The sequence below is a fragment of the Copidosoma floridanum genome, unplaced genomic scaffold, assembly GCF_036245765.1.
Source record: "Copidosoma floridanum isolate Cflo_tuat_1 unplaced genomic scaffold, Cflo_Japanese_pri ptg000002l, whole genome shotgun sequence".
Classification (NCBI taxonomy): Eukaryota; Metazoa; Arthropoda; class Insecta; order Hymenoptera; family Encyrtidae; genus Copidosoma; species Copidosoma floridanum.
Window position 1 is genome coordinate 448,000 of NW_028321879.1, and position 16,006 is coordinate 464,005.

General features: G+C 42.9%; 2 pseudogenes; both read left to right on the forward strand.

The window, feature by feature from the left end:
• Nucleotides 1–5,028: 5,028 nt before the first annotated feature.
• Nucleotides 5,029–6,173, forward strand: LOC149375947 (large subunit ribosomal RNA; annotated as a pseudogene).
• Nucleotides 6,174–11,882: 5,709 nt separating this feature from the next.
• Nucleotides 11,883–13,953, forward strand: LOC149375948 (small subunit ribosomal RNA; annotated as a pseudogene).
• Nucleotides 13,954–16,006: the final 2,053 nt, after the last annotated feature.

Below are 16,006 nucleotides of genomic sequence, written 5' to 3' on the forward strand. Positions count from 1 at the left end.
TTAAGGAGTGCCCTTACAACAGCGTTGAAGCACAAGAAATAAGAGACCTTGCTAGACCAGGCCAGGAGCTTGAGGAGATCTGCGTCGAAAATGCCGAAAACTTTAAGACCTTCTAAAGGTGCTGCGAAAGCATCCTGAAGCAAAAGGTGCAGTATTCAGAGGCTGCAGGGGAATCGTAGAGTAAGACAGATTAGCTAAAAGGAGATGAGCATTATTAAGGTATGAATTGTGTTGTATGAGTGTTAATTTATTATGGGTGTCAATTGTGTTATCACATATACAGTTGTGCTGTCCCGTACACAGTAAGTGTCAGACCTAAGCAGTATTATAAGAGTCTAAAGTGTGTAAATGTTGTAAATGTTGTGTGGAGTTATGTATGTTATTGTTTTATGTACTGTCCAATTTATAACTGTGAAGTCCCATATACTGTGTTGTGGAAGGTATAAAAGTCTTTAAAGTTTCAATAGTTTTAGCAGTTTTGGTAGTTCTGGTAGTTTAAGAGGTTTAAAGGTTTCGATGGAGTGATAGGAGACTGATAAAGAGAAAGGAGTAAAAAAAAGACTGATACGGTTTGAGCTGTTTATAGCCGCCGACCCACCTCCACGTGGTTCCTCGCGGGCAACGACTCGGCGTCACTAAGTTGAGTGTCATCAAGGTGGCTGAGTGGTCGGTTCCCTATGACAACAGGGAGAGCCTACTCCAATTGTGATTTACCATCAACATCTATTCTCATCGGGTAATTTTTCCAAGCTTGTATTGATCTTGCGTTGGTTTCGGTGGGTCGCAGGATATATAGCGGGTATGGGAGGATGCTCCTAGGAACCGATGTTACAATGTCACCATGCGAGCGCAAAAATCACGTGTCCCTATCTGCGATTTAGCAAAACCACTGCTAAGGAAACGGGCTTGAAAAAATTAGCGTGAAAAGAAGACCTTGTTGAGTTTGACTCTAGTCTGGCACTGTAAGGAGACATGAGAGGTGTAGCATAAGTGGGAGACGCGCAAGCGCCAAAAGTGAAATACCACTACTTTCATCGTTTCTTTACTTACTCGGTTAGATGGAGTGCGTGCGCCGTGGATCTCGCGTCCCGGCTGTCACGGTATTCTAGAGCCAAGCGTGTAAGAGTGGCGTTAAGATTTGAAAACAAAGCGATGTTGGTAAATAACCCCTTGATGCCTCGTGGAACTTTCTGAACGACATGTGTCACTCGAAGCAGGTCAAGTTAGGAAGAAAGAGGTAACGGACGGTTGAAAACGCAAATTTTATACCAACTGAAAGAGCTTCGAATATGCCTGAGCAGATGTGACACGACAAATCCGTCCAAAGCATGTTATCAAAACCTTGAAAGCTTGATGCCTATTGAAAGCGATCGACTGTCGTTCCAGGCCATCGACGCGCTCCGGACCACCCATCCCCAAGACGTCAAATTTCTACAATTCAATGTTGATAGATCGAACAAGGTGACTAGAGAGGTGTACCAGTTGATCTCTGAAAAGAAATTTGATGTGCACCTCCTCCAAGAACCAGCCAAAAGGAAGGTGGGCAACTGCTGGACGTGCACTGACCTGGGCACAAATACGATCATGGCCACCCGTTTTAAGGAGCCCTGGACATCAATCATAGTCACTAACCCAAATTTCAGCGCTCTATTTATTCCGCAGCTAAGTAATCAATGTTGCGTGGTTGCGGCAATCACAGCGCCTGGGCTTTCGTTTTATGCCATTAGTTGCTATTTTAAATACAGTTATGACAAGAAGTCCCACCTCGCCCATTTGGACAAGGTGCTTCGAAAACCAAAAGGAAAGCGTGTGATCATGGGTGCTGATACAAATGCTGAGTCATCAATCGGGAGCCCCTTGGCCTTTCCAACAGCAGTGAAGCCTTCGGAAATCTTATAGCAAGTCATGACCTTGCGACGCAGAACAGGATCACGAATACACCAACATATGAGTTAAGGGGACGAAAATCTTAAATTGATGTCACCATAGTAAGCTCGTTTGTGAACAACAGGATCTAAAACTGAAAAGTGCAGGTACCATGGACAACTAGTGAGCACAAATCAATTTCGTTTAGTTTTAAGGCCCATCAAGAAGAAGATGAGAATTTCCCTGCTGGAACAAGGTTTGACCTGAGGAAAGCAGACTGGGAGAAATTTAAAAAAGAATTAAGAAGACTGTCAGAGGAAAGACTCGATGACTTGGAACTGGGCAATAAAAATAAAATAGATATATACGCCCAAAAAATGGGGAAAGCTATAATTGATGCGTGCAAGCATGCTATGCCCAAAAAAGGTTGCTAGAGGAACCGTTGTCCATGGTGAAATGAAGAACTAGCAGCAAGAAAAAAGAATTTAAACAAAGCATATAGGATGCTTAAATGATATCAAGATGAAGTCTTGGTAGATGAGTACAGAGCCCTGCGAAGAAAATACAAGCAAATGATTTGTTAAGCAAAAACTAAAAGCTGGAAAGACTTTGTTAGTGAAGTGGGGAATAAAGACGGCTTTGGCCGCGTATATAAATACATAGCAAACAAGAAAAATCCCCGCACTGCCTTCGGTGCTCTTCGAACTGAAGACAACTATATATTGTCAATGAAAGGAACGGCTGAAACTCTGCTAGCGATTAATGTGCTGAACGACGTCAACTCTGGCGACTCCCTGGAGCTGAGTCGCGTGAGGGAGGAAGCAGAGACTTTTTCAGAAACGGAAGACACCCCTGCTTTCTCTGCTCATGAGCTTAGATTTGCTGCAAAAGGTTTAAAAAATTGTAAGGCACCAGGAGCTGATCGGGTGGAAGTCCAAGTTATCAAATGAGCAATGAGACTTCTCTCAGATGAGTTCCTGAGGTTAATGAACGCCTGCTTCGAAAAGGGTCACTTTCCATAAGAGTGGAAAAAGGGACTGCTTACGGTCCTATTTAAAAGTTTTAACAAAGACCTTTCAGACCCTAGTTTATACCGCCTAATAAATCTTCTCTCCGTAAACGGCAAAATCTTGGAAAAGCTTACAGTCAGTCGACTGAACAGAAAAATACTAAGCTCCAGGGGCATATCATCTCACCAATACGGTTTTAGACCCCAGATGTCGACCGAAGACGCCATTGTTGAACTGAAACGCATAGTGGATGAGTCGACGTGACGATACACATTTAGGGTCCTGTTTAATTTAAAAGTTGCATTTGATAACGTGCAGCACTCTGCGGTCCTTTCAGCTCTAAAGAAAAGGGGGTGCCATAGGAACATCTACCAGCTCATAAGAAGCTCTTTTAAAAACAGGCAAGTCTCCGACGAATGGACGAGCCAGTCTGTCTCTAAAGTCGCACCAAAAGGGTGCCTGCAGGGCTGAGTGCTTGGTCCCAGCTGTTGGAACCTCGCATTTAATCCACTGCTGGAAAGACTGGAGGCTAGGCCGGACGTTGAGTTCCTGGCATACGCTGACGACCTCATCACAGTTGTGGGGGGAAACTTTTGAAAAGACATTGAAACAAAAAGCCAGGGAGTCGTCGATGAGGTTATTAAGTGGAGCGAAAGCGTAAAACTTGAAATTTCAGAGGAAAAGATCGAAGGCATATACCTTAAATTCAACGAATTTGAAAATAATAGACCCAAGGTAAAGCGAAGACCTGATAGGCCAAGGAGATAAATAAAAAGAAAGGCAGCTTTGATGCTACAGACGCCGATTATCAAGATTAATGGCAAAAGTCTGAAATCGAAGAAAACTGTCAGGTATCTGGGAATCATGATTGAGCAGGGTATGAACTTCAGTAATCACTGCAACTACCTCAGAAACAAAGTGACACCGCTTTTTCATAAGCTCAGGAAACTAGCTAACAGCACTTCGAGAATTAAGTTTCCTACGTGCATGCGAATCCATCAAGCAGTGTTCGGTCCCACGGTCACTTACGCGGCTGCGGCATGGGCGAACAAGTGCACAGTGCTTGACATTCGAATGTTGTCAAGCGCGCAGCGTACGACTTTAGAAGCAGCTGCCCAAGCGTACAAGACCGTCTCGACAGACGCTCTATGTGTACTTGCGGGCACACTTCCAGTCGATCTTCTTCTAGAAAGCAGAATCGCCCTGTACAACCTAAGAAAAGGAAAACTAACTTCCTTTGGAAAACTTAGGGAAGTCAGGGCGGAAGAAGTCAGTGAAAAGCAGATAAAGGAAGAAGCCCTAAATGCATGGCAAAAAAAATATGACACCTCAAAGAATGGACGAGTAACATACTCGTTTATCAAAAACGTTAAAGACTGACTTGACACGAGGTGGATGGAGTTGAATCACGAAAACGTTCAGGTGCTCACTGGCCATGGAAATTTTAATGCAAACCTGAACCAGTTTAGCTAAATGAACAGTGATGCCTGCATTTGTGAGGAAAAGGACACCTCTGACCATAGACTTACGAGCTGCTCCAGAATGCATGAAAATCGAAAGCAATTTATGCGAAAGGTAAGACTTGATAAGTGGCCAGAGAACGACAAATACTTCGTGTCTAGTCAATAAATCTTTGCTGCTTTCTCGAAGCTTTGCAAATCTTTTGTAAACAATGCGAGCCCTGCGTTAGTGGAGAGAGTAAAGCAATAATATAACAAAACTATCGAAAGACGAGTATGAGAGACCGAATGAGAATTGGTCTTAGGGAGTTGTGCCCCTGCTCGGCTCATAGCAAAAACTACGTGGCTCCGGGTGGGAGTCGGCAGGCTCGCCACCTTAAGGTGTCCCCATGGATGCGGCCATCGTTCAAAGCTGTCTGTAAATGGTTCGATCTGGAACGACTAATTAAGAAACAGGGCAGCTGATGACCATAACGAAAGTGTCTGTCCCGGACCCCATCTGTATCGATCATAGAGACTTGATAAGATTTTTCTTCTGGTCTCCTCAGGGATACAATTGGCATGACTAACAGGCGTATGGATTTTTCCAAGTAAAACCTAAGGCAAGTTACTGCACGATCGTGGATGGCTAATTTTTCAGATTCCTTGAGTCCTTTTCAAGAGACCACGAGCCTCGATTGGAGGCAAACAGCTAAAAAAAGGGAGCAGCGCCAGCCGAATATTCGGAGAACATCGCTGTGCACTACTTCATGCGTGGCTAATCCTTCTTCTGTCCCTATCTGCGATTTAGTGGAATCACTGCCAAGGGAACGGGCTTAAAAAAATTAGCAGAAAAGAAGAACTTGTTGAGCTTGACTCTACTCTAGCACTGTAAGGAGACGTGAAAGGTGTAGCATGAGTGGGAGACGCGCAAGCGCCGAAGTGACATACCACTTTTTTCACAGTTTGTTTACTTACTCGATTAGGTAGAGTGCTTGCGCCATTCACCTCGCTTCCTGGCTGTCATGGTGTTCTAGAGCGAAGCGTGTAAGAGTGGCGTGAAGCTAGATGTCTTTTCGTTGTTGTTCTCGCAAGGGAACAGTGCGTGGGTGGGGAGCTCTAGTCGGATTGCCGCTTATACTCCCGCGTGATCCGATTTGAGGAAAAGTGTTAGAAAAGTTACCACAGGGATAACTGGCTTGTGGCCGCCAAGCGTTCATAGCAACGTCGCTTTTTAATCCTTTGATGTCGGCTCTTTCTATCATTGCGAAGCAGAATTCACCAAGCGTCAGATTGTTCTCCTGCCAACAGGGAACGTAAGGTGGGCTTAGACCAACATGACACAGGTTAGTTTTACCCTACTGATAACTTTATCGTTGCGATAGTAATCCTGCTCAGTACGATAGGAACCGCAGGTTCAGACATTTGGTTCACGCACTCGGTCAAGCGGCCGGTGGTGTGAAGCTACCGTCCGTGGGATTCTGCCTGAACGCCTCTAAGGCCGTATCCTTGCTAGTCAAAAGTGGCAACGATATATTTAGGAGTCTTGTGAGTCGAAAGACCCAAATTAATGTGATACTTATTATTACTTGGTGATCTGATTTTCTTTGGGAGGCAAGATTATCGCACGAGCCTAAATTGCCATACGACGTTTATAAAAATTGTGACCGACCTCAGCATCTCACCGAGCGAGTAGGGGGTTAACGTCTGACAGTCGACCATGGGTTTTGTAAACCAAGTTCGATGTCAAGACTCGGAATCGTCTGTAAACGACTTAGGTACCTGGTGGGCCGTTGTACTCGGTAGAGCAGTTACCACACGGCGATTTGTTGAGACATGGCCCCTGGCTCGGGGATTCGTCTCATCGGTCAAACGAGAGCCCATGAGAAAAATAAGAGAAAAGATAAAAAAAAAAAAACCAACAATAATGATTGGTGGGTAGCGGTGGCAGGAGCAACATACGTGAGGCAGTTGGTACGTTATTAAACGATTTAATAATTCATTTTATCCGTAACCTTTGGTCCGCGGAATACTCCTTAACTGTCGTTAAAGAGTATGCTTAAAAAGCAGTGTGCTGCTTGGACTTGTGATGCATCATTCCCAATGATCACTACTTAATTGTCTGGCTAGCTCGCGTGCTTGAAGAGCGGTGTGACATGTTTAGTCAAAAGGCAATGCCCGTGTCATCGGAGCAAAAACCATTGCTGTCATTTCATTACCACAGGCAATCGTCACTTTAGGCATCTTGCTCGCCGTCTTATTGAACGAACGACGACTTTGTCCCAGAAGCCATTCGAAGCATTTGGTATGCTTGATAAGTAAGTGCAATGAACTTTCGCTACGTTGCACATATGCTTCGATGGTCAGGCGTGCAGGGAACCCTTGGATATGCCGGGACTAAGTCAAGAAAAATTGCAATACGCATGCTGGAATAACAGACTGACGTTTTTTGACTGGTTCAAACCGTGAATGACTGTGACTAAATTGTTCCGTGGTAAAAATTAGTAACCGTGAGCTTATCAAGGGTTATGCTTGATGAAGAAACGCTTCTACTTCCAAACCCTTGTTTAATTGTATGAGGTTTGTCTTTAAATGATTCTCTTGGTCTGCATGTTTTTACGAGTATCTGTTGAACGACTGGTATGCTTCTCCTTTATAGCCGGTACGTATCAAGCACATACCAAATTTATTTAAAATGAAACGGTGATTCACATCGACTGTATCGTGTCTGGTCTGTTTTGAGGGCGTGTTGTTACGCGAGCATCGTGGCACTGTTGCGAAGATGGGACCTATGAGAATTCAGAACGCTAAAGCCGAAATTCGGGCTTCCGACTTCATGAACGATCATTCCCGTACCGCTATTCGGATCTCAACAGATTAGAGGTCTGCTTGAAAAGCGTGCGCATTAACTTCTTAAGAGTATGTATGCTTCAAGGACAATGCGTTTGTCGAAAAAGCAATCCGCGTGGCGGTGACCGACGAACGAGTGACTATTGGCACTCAGCCGTAATGCGAAAACGATGTGCGTTTTTTGTAAGCAATGCGCGTGTGGAACTTGTTAATTTTTACGCCCCGTTGATCCAAAAGCAATGCGCGTTATTGTCATAAGAAACTTTTGTCTCGCTTGATTGTTTAACGATCCTTTGCTTTGCCACGCCTGAGGAGGCCTCAGCACTAGTGAGACGGTTCACTTGTCGAGCCGATCTTTAATTTACAGCATTTTCGTGGGTCAGCGTCTTCAAACGAATGGTATAATAATAATAACGAGTTATTATTTTTATACTGACCTATGAAACATATTTCCCCGCGTTTGCGAAACAATAGGATGAGCAAAGTGTTGTGTAATATTGATTTGGGTAAATTTAAATGTCTGTTAAGTATGTTTAAAATTAAACAAACATTAGCACAAGATTTCTTGGAAATAATACAGACTCCAATTACAGTTCATTGAGTAATTACAAATTTAGGAAAGAACAATGCATATGAATGTTAAAAGTGCAAAAAAAACGCGAATAACAAATTCACTCAGTGTTGCATTAATAAATGAATGTTTTTATGATAGAGAATTTTGAAAAAGAAGTTGAATGAAAAACAAATTCCTTATGGAACGCTACGTTTTTCTTCTGGCAAAGGACAAAGGTGCGTAATATTTTGCTTGTATATGCCGTTAATCGTTTTCACTGAAGCCACTCGCACCACGCCATCCTCTCCAGGGTGAATCCCAACGACTACGCCCAGCCTCCAATTAGCGCAAGGAATGTTTTTTTCCATTAAAAGGACGACGAAGTCCATCTAAATTTCTTTCTTTTCTCCCTGCCACTTTTGTCTCTTCTGAAGCTCACTCAAATATTTAATATGCCATCTTTTCCAAAAATCCTCTCTAGCTCTGGATATGAAATTCCAAGAGGACAAACGATTATCTGAAATACCGTCAAAATCATTAGTAGGCAATAGGAAAATGGGTCTCCCTATTAATAAATGTGCAGGAGTAAGTGCTAAGGGATCGTTGGGATTTAAAGATAGTGTACAAATGGGCCGAGAATTCAAAATACCTTCGATTTCGGCCGCTAAGGTGTTATATTTCTCATACGTTAGTAATTTATTACCAATGACACGATTTAAATGATGCTTAAAAAACTTTACCGTCGATTCTCAAATCCCACCGAAATGAGGGGACAAAGGGGGAATAAAATTCCAGATGATGTTTTTTTGAACTGCGTAGTCATGAATATTACGTTTCAAAGCATCAGATTTCAAAAAGTCATAGAGACTTTTTAAATGGTTGTTTGCTCCGATGTAGTTTGTTCCGTTATTGGAGTAGACGTGGGAAGGAGTTCCTCGACGGGCTATAAAACGTCTAAAACCACCGAGAAACCCTTCGGTCGTGAGATCGGTAATGATTTCAATACTTACGGCTTTGGAGCTCATACAAATAAATACACAATCGTAGGCCTTCATTTTACTGCGATTTTGATGTTTTTTCTCTTTTATAAAGACTGGACTGAAAAAATCAGTGCCGACTTTGCTGAATGCCGGTGCCGCGTTGACTCGAGACTCAGGCAAATCGCCCATCTTGGCCTGAACTAATTTAGGTTTATGACGGAGACAAGTAACGCAACGCTGCACTATCCTGCGCACCTGACTTTTTCCGTCCAAAATCCAATATTTGTGTCTGAGAAAACTCAACGTAGATTGGATACCTAAATGTCCGTTTGACGCGTGTATTTTTCAAATGATCAGATCGACTATTTGATGTTCCGACGGTGAGAGTATTGGATATTTGTGATCGTCTGAGACGGAGGAGCTCCACAACTGTCCACCTACACGTAAAAGACCGTCTAGGTCAATAAAAGGATTGAAATACTTGAAACGTGATTTTTTCCCTACTTTAAGTAAATTTATCTCCGTTGAAAACCACTCTGATTGTATGAGTCGTAAAATTGTTTTTTCTGCCCCCAGCTTTTCTTCCACATCGATAGTCTTACCGTGAAACTTACGATTTAAATTTTTAAAACGCAGACATCGTGCCACGAATCTGGTTAAACAATTGAAGTCGGAAAATCTTAAAAACAAATCGCAGTGGGTCATGGTCGTTAAACAGATGCTACGTGTAGGAGAAATAGGCGATGCAATAATAACGCTCTCGGGCCAAAATGATTCGTGTTGAACGAGCCATTTCGGACCAGAAAGCCAAGTCGAATTGCGCAAAAATTCTGAAGGTGTTTGACCGCGAGACAGAGCATCGGCAGGATTATCAGCCGATCGAACGTGCCGCCACTCTACTCCACCAACAAGTGTTTGAATTTCCCCAATTCGATTAGCATCAAAAACATCAAGATCACGAGGCGATTTTCTAAGCTTGTGAAGAACGATGGTAGAATCGCACCAGAAAATGACGCTTTGAATAGGAAACTCAAACGATTCACAGCTCTCTCTGTACAGTCTTGCAAGGAGAAGCGCGCCGCATGGTTCCAAACGCGAGATGGTAAAAGAACCTTTAATAAGCGCTACGCGTGATTTGGCGCATGCCAATCTAACCAAGAATTCACCGGACGTATCTACCGATCTAACGTACAGACAAATGCCGTAACCTAATTTGCTAGCGTCGCAGAAACCGATGATATCTACGGGGTCATACTTATCTATAACTATTTTTCGCTTGACTCTAAAATTTTTGATTAGCCCGATTTGATTAGCGAAAGTAGTCCATGACGTATGCAACTCGTAAGGAACCGATTCGTCCCAACCAATCTGCGTAAGCCAACATTTTTGCATAATAACTCTTGCTCCAAACACTACTAGGCCTAATAATTCTAACGGGTCGAAAATTTTAGCGATTTCTAAAAGTATGAATCGCTTGGTAATTTTTTTAAAGGGAATTTACCGGTTTTACTGAAAATATAAACACACCGTATTTTGAGCTCCAAGCAATTCAAAGAGTTTTTGTGTCTGAAGTAGAATTTTGATTTTGATCTTCGTGAAAAACTTTTTCGTCCTCGCTATTAAATGCATTAGTTTCGTTAGAAATCCATTTTCTGATATCAAAACCAGCGAGAGCCAGTAAACCGGTGACTTGCTTACGTATCATGCGTATTTCTTCGAAATTTAATGCGTATGCGACGGTTTCAAACTCTGAAGTTTTTTTAAAAAGAAAGTAAGACATTAAAAAATGATAATATTAAATGGTTATGTATGCTTATGTCGCAAAGAGAGTAAGACCCCAGGGGTCAGGCATCCCTCTCTTAATTGGAACTTATGTAGTTGAAGTTTAAAAAGAAGCTTACGGCTATTAAGTCAATGAAACACAGCATGAACAGGAAAAAGCCTTTTGGCAAAAAACCTGGTTTATTCGAGTGAAATAAATTACATTTTGATTATAAATAATAATAGAAAAAACTTTAATAGTATGTGATTGAAGAGAATAAGTAAATAATGCGTAAGATATTTAAGAATACCTTTTGGTTAGGTTGTAGAGCAACTCTTTCCCAAGGGAAAAAGTCGATCGAGGCGAGCCGTTGCTCAAAAGTTAAGGGATTGCTGGCCAGGCAGATCAGCGTTTTCGTCGACATGGAATGTTACGTCTAGGAATAGACGTTTTGAGGTGCCGTGGGCAACCAGAAAATTGACAAAATGTAAAGGTTACAAAAGTCGAACTTATTTTTGTGGGTTAGCAGAGACAGATACGTCAACTTGAACGTCTCAAACAAAAGAGAACGAGAGAGCACACACAAATTTTTAACTAACTTTTTTTTCACAGTCTGAATATAGCCGAATAACGAAATATTGACAAGTATGACAAACTCAACTGTTTTTACTGATCCACAAAACAGCCCTCAATGCGGATCGTGCCTCTGATGTTGCATGCGTGGTCGTCGTGGCTCGTAGCTTGTCGATGGTATGCTAACTGCGGATCGACTCACTCGATACTAAGCGAGGATACAACGTGTACCTTCCGTACGTATACCACTGCGGTAAGCCCTGGCCCAGCGTCAGCGACCATATCGTCGGGTATTTGTTAACACGCAACTCTCACGAGAGACTGTTGACACTTCAATGATGAATTCACTTGGCCCTGCTTTGAGTTAAATTATGGCACTTTGAAGCTTGCCATGCTGACCCAGTATTGTTCATTTACCGGGTTGTTTGAATGACAAAAAAGCCGTGGTCCATAGTAAGGCGTCGTCAACAACGAATAACGAACGGTCTTCGTCGCCTCTTCCAAAAGTTCTGAGGCCCATGGCTTTTTTTACCCCGGTAAGGCAACGCAGCGTTTGGGACGTTGTTGACGCTTATTAGCGACGGTCGACCAAAATTTAAAAAGAAAAAAATTTACCCTCGTTTTTAACGACGAGAGCTGAAGTTTCAAGAGTCAGATAGGTCGTGGACTCGTCGTCGAATTCTCGATTGGATCCTTTCGGGAGAAAATCATGTTTTCTTCCACGTTTCTTGGCGAATTTTGCAAGACACGCAAGATAGCGCAAGTCAACGACGAGCCGGTCAACGGGACGTAATTGTCCTTAGGCCACGCCAAAATGTGTGCTTTAAATTTAATTTTCACGAACAAAGCTCCCTGGTTAATCCTGCCAGTAGTCATATGCTTGTATCAAAGATTTAGCGATGCATTTCTCAGTGCATGCCAAATCAAGGTGAAACCGCGAATGGCTTATTAGATCAGTTATGGTTCCTTAGATCGTATCCACATTTACCTAAATAACTGGGGTTATTCTAGTGCTCATACATGCAAACCAGAGTCATAACCAGAAACAGAAGAAACGCTTTTATTAGATCAAGACCAATCGGTTGCAGGGACGCGCTTACGCGCGTTTCCTCGTCCATCGTTAAAGATTGTGGCGACTCTGAATAACTTTTGGCTAATCGCACGGTCCTCGTACCGGCAACGCATCTTTTAAATGTCTGCCTTATCAACTGTCGATATTAAGTTCTGCGCTTACCATGGTTGTAACGGGTAACTGAGAATCAGGGTTTGATTCTGGAGAGGGAGCCTGAGAAAGGGCTATAACATCCAAGGAAGGCATCAGGAGCGCAAATTACCCACTTCTGGCACGGAAAGGTAGTGACGAAAAATAACGATACGGGACTCATCCGAGGCCCCGTCATCAGAATGAGTACACTTTAAATTCTTTAACGAGGATTCATTAGAGGGCAAGTCTGGTGTCAGCAGCCACGGTGTTTGCAGCTCTAATAGCGTACATTAAAGTTGTTAAGGTTAAAAGGCTGGTAGTTGAATCTGTGTGCCATGCTGTTGGTTTGTCGCTCGCGATGTTTAACTGACAAGATTGTCGTAAGTCCTACCAGTGGGCTTAGCTTGAGCGTGCGTCTCATACAAGTCGGCCTAGCGGCTTTACCGCCGCTGGCGTTTGCCCGTAATGTGTGTGCGCAAGAGCGGCCTAGCTTGATTTCATCGCCACACTTTTTACCAGGTGTGGAGATTGGCCGGTACGTTAACTTTAAACAAATTAGAGTGCTTAAAGCAGGCTTGTGAACGCCTGAATACTAGTGCATGAAATAATGGAATAGGACCTCGGTTCTATTTTGTTGGTTTTCGGAACCCCAAGGTAATGATTAATAGAAATAGATTGGGGCATTTGTATTGCGTTATTACAGGTGAAATTCTTGGATCGTCGCAAGACGGACAAAAATGAAAGCATTTGCCAATAATGTTTTCATTAATCAAGAACGAAAGTTAGAGGTTCGAAGGCGATCAGATACCGCCCTAGTTTTAACCATAAACGATGCCAGCTAGCGATCCGTCGATGTTTCTCCAATGACTCGACGGGCAGCTTCCGGGAAATGAAAGCTTTTGGGTTCCAGGGGAAGTATGGTTGCAAAGCTAAAACTTAAAGGAATTAACGGAAGGGCACCACCAGAAGTGGAGCCTGTGGCTTAATTTGACTTAACGCGGGAAACCTCACCAGGCCTGGACACCAGAAGGATTGACAGATTTATAACTCTTACTTGATTCGGTGGGTTGTGGTGCATGGCCGTTTTTAGTTGGTGGAGCGATTTGTCTGGTTAATTTCGATAACGAAAGAGACTTTTGCCTGCTAAATAGGCGTTACTTCAGGTATCTCGAAGGCTAAGGTCTCGTCGCATGCTCGTGCAAAGTTTGACGGTATCCAATCAGTCGGTATCGCACGGGGCTGGCAGGGGTTTTTAGTTTTTCCTACTGACGTACGCAAAAATCTTAAAATCTTCTTAGAGGGACAGACGGCTTTTAGCTGCACGAGATTGAGCACTATCATCTCTGTTGTGCCCTTAGATGTTCTGGGCCACACGCGCGCTACACTGAAGAAATCAGCGTGTACTTACTGGCTGAAAGGCCCAGATAACCCATTGAACCTTTTTCGTGCTAGGAATTGGGGCTTGCAATTATTTTTCATGAACGAGGAATTTTCAGTTAGTGCGAGTCATAAGCTTGCGTTGATTACTTCCCTGCCCTTTGTACATACTGGCTGTCACTACTACCTATTGAATAATTTAGTGAGATCTTTCACTGGCACACGGCAACGCACTCATTGCGTTGCCGGTTGCGCTGGTAAGATGACTAATCTTGATAATTTAGAGGAAGTAGAAGTCGTAGAAGGGTTTCCGTAGGTGAACCTGCGGAAGGATGATTAACGTACGTACGTACGACGTCGCAACGTTTGTTATTTGAAGAAGAAAGATGAAAGGAAAGGAAAGAATAAAATTTTGTTCAAGAGCTGCGCCGAAGAAGAATGAATAACCGTTGCCTTTACGTGCCTTGCGCTACGTTTTTTTTTTTTTCCTTTTTTCGTGAAGTGGCTGTGAAAAATTAAGGTAATGGATTGGCGGTTGTACGTTTCGATGCGTATGCCACTACCTAGCTTTTTTGTTCTTGAATCGATTAAACTTACAATCGGTCTGGCTTCGCTTGCCCTGGTGCACCCACTCAAAAATTTTAAGGTGCGCGTGCACAACGGATCCTTATTTTCTTTCTTTTCATCAACCAGTGTCTTGCCGTGGCAACCTCGAGGCTCTGGTCACGAGATTTATCACGAAGATTGAACTTCGACTGACAGCGTTTTCCTCGAGTCAACGGTTATTTTGCTGAATGCTTTGTTTCAACCGGGGAACCATCGTCATATGATGGTCATGCAATCACTTCGTTCTTACGATATGATCGAGCTTACGAGGATAACAGTGTACGTACACGTAATTATTTAAGGTTTTGGAATGATTTTACGCCTAATAAGCCGAGACTCTGCGTATAAATGTCGCAAAATATTATGAACTGTGCACGTGTCGCCGAAGTTTCCGCACGTGCTCCACCTAACTGAGAAAGTAAAGTTACGATAAAAGTAGTGGTGTTTTACTTTTAGCGCGTCTCCTATTTATGCAATATCTCTCATGTCTTGTTACAGTGCCAGACTAGAGTCAATCTTAACAGGGTCTCCTTTTCCCACTTACTTTTCCAAGCTCGCTTTCTTGGCAGTAGGTTTACTAAATTGCAGATAGGAACACGTAATTCTAGTGTTCGCCAGTGTTGTCGTGGCAGTGGTACCTTAACGTCTGTGAGTCGTTTTCAGCAAGGAATTACGTGGTGATGGGTCGTCGGTTTCATGCAGCTCAAGCCGTATCAGTCTATGACCTCTATCAGTCTTCTACCTCTCTTATTAAACTTCTAAGCTTCTAAGACTTCTAAAACCGCTAAAACCACATTCTTAACAACGCATAAACATGTTAAACTCTTATTATACTGCTTTATACTAACACTTATTGTATATGGGACCGCACAACTGTATATTTGACAACACAATTGACACTTATAACAATTTAACATTGAGGATAAACAATTTACATTCTAATAACACTGATACTCTTACCTCTAAATTTCCTCTGCAGCCTCCTCGTACTGCACCTTTTTCTTGAGGATGCTCTGGCAGCACTTCGGAAAGGTTATAATTGTTTCAGCGAACTCAATGAAGATCTTCATAAATTCTTGACTAAGTCTACCCAGGTTTTTTAAGTTTTGTGCCTCGTTACTATAGTGAAGGCACTTCTTTAGCAAGTGCGCGCTTCTTTCATCGCTGCCGCAAACACAGGTAGATCCCCTGGACAGCCCAATAGTTTATAGCCTTGCAGCAAAATCCCCGTGCCACGTCAGGAACTGGGATGTGCAGTAGTTCGGTCTCAGCCACTTCATTTCCATTTATTTGTGTACATCTAGCAGAAATCTCCTTGTGACTGCTCTTTTTGTTGTCGGGACCAGCAACCCTGCCATTTGCACATACCAATCGTGTGTAGCCTACGTAGCACATCCAATGTCTTAACATGCTCATCGTATTCAAGATCATCATTTACAAAAAGATACTTTTTCCTTATAATCTTCTTTAGTAATACTCTCTGGCCTCAATATCCATTTTCATGGCCAGCAAGTACCTGGAGTACAGTAGTTGAAGTCGTCCTGTATGCTCTTGTAGTCACCAGCAGAGCATACTTCTGGATTCTCTGCATCTTATTGGCCACTGTGCTATTTTGCAGAATATCTCCTCACGCCCCGACTGCGTACGTAACTATTAGAAGGAACAATATAGCATTTAGTTTGCTTAAAGAACAGTACTTCAGGCGCCAGTCATGCTTAGTTACTCTCCTCAATTGGCAGAACAGCCTTTTTGGCTTTTCTCCAACTTCATCAAGGTGCTTATTAAA